This window comes from Fragaria vesca, linkage group LG6, assembly GCF_000184155.1.
Source record: "Fragaria vesca subsp. vesca linkage group LG6, FraVesHawaii_1.0, whole genome shotgun sequence".
Taxonomy (NCBI): domain Eukaryota; kingdom Viridiplantae; phylum Streptophyta; class Magnoliopsida; order Rosales; family Rosaceae; genus Fragaria; species Fragaria vesca.
In genome coordinates, this window is record NC_020496.1 from 30,549,504 (window position 1) to 30,557,798 (window position 8,295).

Sequence of the window (8,295 nt, forward strand, 5' to 3'; positions counted from 1 at the left end):
TACCAGTTCTGCAGCCTTTAGAACCTTCTTATGATGTACCATTAGTTCATCATCTTCCTCAAACTCATCATCAGAATCTGAATAATCAAGAGAAAAAGAAAACACAAGTGCAAAAGTTTTGTGACACGACCCACCCCGAATTTCACCCTGAAACCCAGAGTAAGTCGTGCGGGGAACACCTCCAAGGAAAATTTACTGAAAGTTTAAGAAAATCTCCCTTGCAGATGGACAACCCTAACTCGAAAATTTCATATTACACTCTTAATTTATCTCTTCTGAACATCGCATAATATACAAAAATTCTAAAGTATTCAGAGCTACTATACACAAGCGGAAGCAAGAAAACACGAGTAGGTTGAACAGGTAACCTACTGGCGAAAACTGGCAGAAATGCGGGTGACTATGCCTCGTCTCCTACTAGATCCAACCCGAACTCTGCAGACTGGGCAATTTAAAACGAAGGGCCCAGGGGAAAACATTTAATAACGTTAGAGTGAGTGGACAAAAATAAAATAATAAATAAAATATTTATGTTTCCCCAAATTAATTTCTAAGGAAAAATCGAATGCATGCCGCAAGCGATAAAACTTTTATCCCATAAATGTCGAGCCTCTCAGGCTCTATAATATATGTATGTGTTTACACTCGTCCATACTCCCTATATAAATTCATGGGTCTATATAGGGCTACTACGCTCGCGTCCAACGCTCACGTCACGCCTTAATGCGGTGCTACACTACGCCATTAAGGTGGACAGACGGGTGTATAAATATGTGCCCATACCCCCTATATGAATTAAACACTCATATAGGGCTACTACGCTTACGTCCAACGCTCACGTCACACCATAATGCGGCTATATGCTACGCCATTAAGGTGGACAGACACATATGGCTAGCTAGCATTTTTATACATACTCTCTCATATATACATATTTATATTCACCGAAAATCCCATTTTCGGTAACTCTCTCTCAGAGAAATAAAAGCGTCAAAATTAATTGACGGCAAAATACTCCACGACATTAATTATTCAATCGTGAACTTAGCATGCATTTATTTAAAACAAAAGTCCACTCACAAATTAGACCTAAGCCTGCTGTCGATCTGGGGTCTCGTCTGCTCGAGCCTCCTCACGACCTGTTCCAAATATAATATTAATTTCCCAACCAATAATCCAATATTTAATCAAAATAGGCAAAATTACCCGAGAGCCATAAATACGCTCATCATTGCCTAACTTCGATATTCTTACATCGGAACGATCCGAACTTAAATATCATACTCCACAGTCGTAAATATAACCTCCCCAAAATACGACTTAAATCCTACGGCCGGATTCTACATTAATTAACCGCCAAAAATACCAAACTTCGGAAATTCACGAACCTATCCAAATCTCATCCAAAAATTCCATAAATCACCTCAATAATATCCTCTTAATATTCTACATCAAAAACCACAAAATTTCCCAAAACAGCGGCGGCGCCGCCGGCGGCTCCGCCGGCAGCGGCGGCCGGCGACCAATTCCGGCGACCTGCAAATGCTACCAAATTTTAACAGAATCTTCCTCTCAATCTCCTCTACAACTTTCATGACCAACACATCACCCAATTCCAAGCCTAACTAGGCTAATCGAACGAAAATAACTTAAAAGCCTAGAAATTTCAACTCCACATTTCTCCTTACCTAGCTCAAGAGGGAGGGAGCTGCTTGGAGGGGTTGTTGCACGGGATGAGGGCTACAAAACCGTACCAAGCTTGCCCGGATTGATGGCCGGAGGAGGAAGTTCCGGCGAGAAAACCAATTCGGCAGTCGAAGCTTTCGGGCGGCACCGCTCACTCACGGCGGCGCTAGGGCTCCTCTCACCGGTCTAGAAATGTTGCTGGGAGGGAGACCGACCGAACGGGACCGGTCCGGCGGCGAATGGAGGTCGGACGGCGGCGGGAGGACGGCCGGAATTCTTCTGGGTGTAGAGAGAAGAAAATCGGGTGGGAGGAGAGAGAATCGGGAGAGAGGGAGAAGAGAAGGAAGAAAGAAATGGGTTGGGCTCGGCCCAGCCGACCCAACACCCCTTTTTAACCCAAACTTCCAAAATAAAAACACCCCGAAAAATAATACCCGAATAAAAATTACCTTTTACTAGCTAAAATTTACCATTTTTACCGTAGTCGTATTTTCCTCATACGAATAATCCTCCGCACATAATCGTCCCCGAAACCCCTCTAGGGACCAATTAAACTATTTACTCATGATCAAGACGGTAAAAATTCTTATTATCATCACGCTAGTAAATAAGGTAAAAATATAAGGGTCGGGATGTGACATTTTGTTTCCTTTCGAGGAATCATCTTCTTCCTCATCACTCCATGAGGATCTGTACGCCTTTTTGCACAGTCATTAGCAATGTGGCCATAGCCACCACATTCATAACAACGACCCTTTTGACCCCGATAATTTCCAGTACTACTATTACCAGTTTCATTTTTCTTTTGAAACGAATTATCACCTTGTTTTTCAAAACTCTTATTATTTCCATTAAACCTCTTATTAGAATTGAAATTGTTTCGAACATTAGGTTTTGAATTTCTTTGATTCAGAATGCGTTTAAATTCCTTAGTCAAAAATAACAACTCATTATGCTCAGACTCTTCAGACTTTTTAGAGACATTCAAAGCAATATTTTTTGAACTTGTACCTTTAGGTTTTTCGTCATCTTCAAGTTCTATTTCCCAAGCCTTCAGATTTCCGATCAACAAATCTACTAAATATTCATTCAAGTTGTATTGCTCCTGAATCGTCGTCTTTTTTATCCTGTACTTCTTTGGGAGAGATCTCAAAATTTTCCTGACAATATCAGATTCTTTTAAAGGACGTCCCAAGCTTTCACATAAACTAGAAAGATCAGTAAAACGAGCATAAAAATCATCAATAGATTCATCATCTTTCATTTTTAAAGCATCAATTTCAGAATAGTATTGTTGTAACCTTTGTTCTTTTACAACATCATTACCTTCATGAAGAACACATAATTTATCCCAAACCTGTTTGGCGGTAACACAATTCTGAACCTTCTTTTTTCATCTCTGCTTAGAGCAGCATAGAGAGCATTTAAGGCTTTGTGATTAGCTTCACTCAGTTTGATCTCTTTTCATCCCAATCATCTCGTCCTTTAATTTAGATGACGACCCTTCTAGAGCTTTTCCATCCGTAGAAATCTCATGAGCTTTCCAGCCACGTTCCACACTTCTCCATGCATGAAAATCAATGCCATAAATGAATGATCTCATTTGAAGTTTCCATTGAGCAAAATCCATTCCTTTGAGCATGGGCAGTTGATTCAACCCATTTTGTTCCATCTTTAGCTAGATCTACCGGACACCTCTAGCACCTGCTCTGATGCCAAGTGAAAATACTAGATAGAACGATTATGAGATAAACAACGAAATATATCGAAGAACTTTACTTTACTATTGAATAGAATATTACAATTACTTGACAACATATGATCAAAAGTAATATATTCTCAAAAGTAAAAATTACTTCACACTTGAAGAACACGGTCAAGTGTAATACAAAGCCACGAAGGTCTTTGTTGCCACGAAGGTCTTTGTTGCCACGAAAGATGATAACGCCACGGAGGTCGTTGAAGCCACGAAGGTCTTGAAACGCCACGAAGGACTTGAATCCACGAAGGTCTTCAATGGAGCCACGAAGGTCTCTTGCCACACAGGACTATTCTATGATCTGAATATATGTTCACTCAATACACCAAACCTATTTTTTTCTATCTTTCTTTTTCTCACAATCTCTGCATTCGTCCCACTCAAACCCTAGCACCACTACCTATTTAAATAAGCAATGCCTCCTTTTTTCTAACCTCTAGATCCGGATGACAACTAGCCCCGTAACAACTTTCTAAAACTAATATGTCTAGAAAAGGAACTAACCTTATTGAAATACAACTCTTAAACAACCTTTATCTCCAAATAGACTGAAAATATATTTGAAAACACCCTTCCAAATATATCTAGAACTACCCATATAAATGATGAGAAATAAAGAAGGAAATCCCAACCTACATGGCAAGAGACCTTCCGTCATAAACCGGCCGGGTCTTCCCTTTGTCACACGCTTGGAAATCTTTGAACTCCATCAACTCATAGAGGCCAATATATCTTCACCTAGTCTGCTCTTACCGCAAGCGCTCTTCTGGATCATCAGCTGATCGAGATGAAGGGAAGCCAAAAAATCCCGAGACGAACAGTACGGTGTGTGAAGATGAGCCTAAGATCGTTGTCATAATAATGGCCGGAGAAGACCAGCCTACGCACTTGGCTACTCCGGTCACCTCGATTTGTCCACTCTTGCTCTTGTGAGAAAATCTGAGTTTCTCTCATAATCGTTAGATATAGGAATTTGAATCAGTAGCTATAGTCACTAATTAGAGGTACGTAGTTTACACCTCCTTAATCGGTCTTCCTTTCAATCTTCTTTCCCAATCATTTGTTCTATCTGTTGTTGTAATTTTGCGTTAACATCAACGGGATTATGTATATCTGAGCAAGAAGTGAAAATTTTCTTCTCAGAAACCAATTTTGTGTACTTCATCATCTTGAATAGACCTGTAAATGGACCGGATCTGGAGCGGATCGACCTAGATCCGGATCCGGATCCGTAATAGAAATTTTGGATCCGGATCTGACCCGTTACCCGTCGGATCTTTGATAGCTAGATCCAAATCCGGATCCAGCGGGTTAACGGATACCCGACCCGTTAATCCGATCCGTTTATAATAATAAATATTTTCAAATTTTAAATAATAATTTTTAATTTTATCATAAATTTTCATAAAACACTAATGAAATATTATAACAAAATAAATGTTTACATTAAAAATTGAATTACATGGCCAAAATACTTCTTAACAATAAACTAATATATTCAAAATACTAGACGTCCAATATATTTATTAGCAAAGAGCATAAAAAAATTATACGCATAAGTAATCTTCAACTTCATCAAATGATCATACTTTAGATGCAATTTAGACGTTTAGGTTATCCAAATAATTATTATATTATTGAATATTTATCAATAATATTATATTTATAAAAATATTATTTAATTATTTTAAAATAAATCCGGGTCCTTAACGGATCGGATCAACCTCGATCCGTATCCGATCCGTTTAATAAACGGGTTAACGGATCCGGGTCCTTAATGGATTAACGGGTCTAATTTTCGATCCAAACCTGTTTAAAAACCACGGATCCGGAGCGGGTCCGGATCAAGATCCGGTCCATTTACAGGTCTAATCTTGAATAATCTAACTTGGAAAACCAAAGAAAAAGACTCAAAATAATTAAGGGAAATTAGATATGCCAGGAGGTGCAGGATCGATCCTCAACTGATCGATATGCAATTACCAGTACTACATGCAAGTCACTTTTGCTTCAATCTTAGCAAAAGTTGTTTGATTCCTTTTTTTAATTATGCCTTAAGTATGTGCTTAATTCTAATAGTGGAGAGACGCGGCGGGTAGGAAATGCACAAAAACCTAAATGCAAAAAGGTTGTCTTGAACTGTGTGTAAAGGAGGACATTTGTGAGGCTTATGTTCAAACACTTGTGGAAAAGTTTTCCATGGATAAGCATATATTCTGGTGAAGTGGTGATGATCATGATCGTAATTTCCAACTCAAAATACTCAGAAGTGTCGACCAGTTCATAGAAAACTGGCAAAGATATAACCTTAACTTGGATCATATTATTTCCATGATGATCGATATTGATATAACAGTGCACCTAGTAATCTAGTATATGCATATTCGAAAATTTTTATTGGCACAACAATAGTTACAAATTAAGTGTGTTCAAGAAACACTCCATCATTGGAATCGCATGAAATCTTTAAACAAACGTACATGACACTATGTCATATATATGTGCCAGTACGTAGTTGTGTTTGTTTTTATGTAAAACAAATGTGCTAAGGTATTGGAAGTAACTAAACACATTGTAGTAAAACATAAAAGAAATGAATATAACATTAGCTTTGATAATAGGTTAAATTGTCAATTCAGACACCACTTGATAACAAACTCGAAATCTGTAAAAAAGTAAGAGAGTTTTGATTAGTTGTGATCAACTCAATCAATCTTAAAAGCATATACGATTAACAAATTGTCAGTTGGATATTATGTTAGTTTGCCGACTCAATTGCAAGGATGGTTCACCTTATTATGTTGGCTGGCTTAGTTCATTTTCAAATGTATTTTATCCAATCCAACTATAGAGCTTATACAATTTTCGTTGCATGTTATAATTAATTAAAAAGAAAACAAAGAAATAATTTCCAGTGATCATACTTGTGAAGCTCCCACTAGAACTTGAATCTGGGTTTTTGTAACTTCATTATAAACATATAATGTTGAATTAACTAGATCAACGTGCTAGCACATAAAGCCGAAGCGGGTGAATCCGTTCTTTGGTGGTTAAGGTAAGCATGAATAGTAATCAACAATAGATGCTGGGTGCTTGTTCCTGAAAGGAATCATAGAGCCAAGTCATAAGTCATATATAACGATAATTAGCCTCCCAAATTTGCATATTCAGGCCAAACGAGAAAAAGTTGATTATATTTTTTGTTGCTGGATTTTATTCACGTACAGATTTTATATATATAGTGGACAGAAGCGGCTGTTTGGAAACGCAAAGTGACCGGTTGTGATGAGGCTATCTTATTTTCAAGCACTACCCTGATACAAAAAAATTATCTCCATCATCATCCTCATCATCATAATATATGGATATATTCTGAAGTCGAAAGGATATTCCGGATCAAAAAGCCTCGATCAGTCTACGAAACACTGTGGGAAGGACAATCCTCAAGTCATATCGATCATATATTTTTGCATCGATCACCTTCCAATGAAATCATCAACTATTCCATCTGCACATAATTGAAGCTAAATATAATGGGGTGGTCGCATCAAACGCAGATCCAACATTGAAGAGATGATCTAATGAATTACACTTTTGTTTTTGTAACAATTTCTGATCAGGAGACCAACCGGTGAGGATGTTGTATTACTTTCCCGAATCTATTTATAGTTATAAAGTCCAGTTGTAGTTGATGAGCAACAGCGGCCTATTAGCTCAGCTGGTTAGAGCGTCGTGCTAATAACGCGAAGGTCGCAGGTTCGAGACCTGCATGGGCCAACTAATTATTAATTTTTTGTTAAAACTATTAATCTCTCTTGTACTAATCTGCGATCGTTACTGTGAGAATTCTACTACATTGCTCAGAATTCTAGACTTGGACCATGGCTCAAATAACAAGAACAAGAACAACCTCCAATTTCGTGTGATCAAACTCCCTGATCAACCTGTTCTAACTATGACTTGAGTGAACAAAAGCAGCTATATGCATGTTTGGAGTTGAATCCAACAGACAGATTATCACATATACCTGCTGAAGATCGAGAAACCATTACTAATGATGATAGAGGAGTTGGAGAATTGGCCCCGAAAATTGTTTCTGATGATGAATTGATGATAATAACCACGTTATCCTACTGGCTTTCGACTCAAATGATGCATGATGAACTCTTCTGTTGCAACATTCTAACAAAAGAGGCAAGAGCTCGGAGTCTGTAATATAAATAAAGTTTACATGCATATGTTCCGTTTTTCACTCCCATTGTAGCCAACACCGGTTCCTAGACTGCCGCAACAATTCAATGACCACCAGCCACCGCCACCATCACCGCCGCATGTAGATGATGGAGGAGGAACAAGCTAGCAGCTAGCAAGCTAGCAGCTAGCAAGCTAGTGTGTGACTTCATTTATTTGATATCTCATACACACATTATTCTTCTAGTTTGCGCTGGCATGTAGTCTACAGACAAGACAGAATTTATGTAGATACGATCAAAGACCTAATGCAAGCCTCTATTTCATATTTAAAAGTAAGAAGAAAAGTTTTGCATTCATCTCTGTATTCTGCACCAGAAGCCGGAATTTCATTCAAGATACAATGACAAAGTAAATTGGAAGAATATTTTTCCTCACGACCAATAGACCGACCCCATTTTTATTCATAAATGGAAGCTTCGTTCCCTTTTGCACGAGATTTTGAGTCCTCAAAATCTACCTTTTCATCAATAATACAATTTAAAATCATAGACAATTGTCTTCTACTAGTTTAATCATAGTATTAATAGTCATAACAGTACATAGGGGCATACAGTTCATTCTAGCATTCATAGGCAGGCCTTTACTCTCTCTCTCTC

General features: G+C 38.0%; 1 non-coding gene across 1 annotated transcript; it reads left to right on the top strand.

Moving 5' to 3' along the window:
* The first annotated feature begins 7,148 nt into the window (after positions 1 to 7,148).
* Positions 7,149 to 7,222, top strand: TRNAI-AAU. The gene has a single exon. It is a non-coding gene; the product is annotated as a tRNA-Ile (tRNA).
* The last annotated feature ends 1,073 nt before the right edge of the window (positions 7,223 to 8,295 follow it).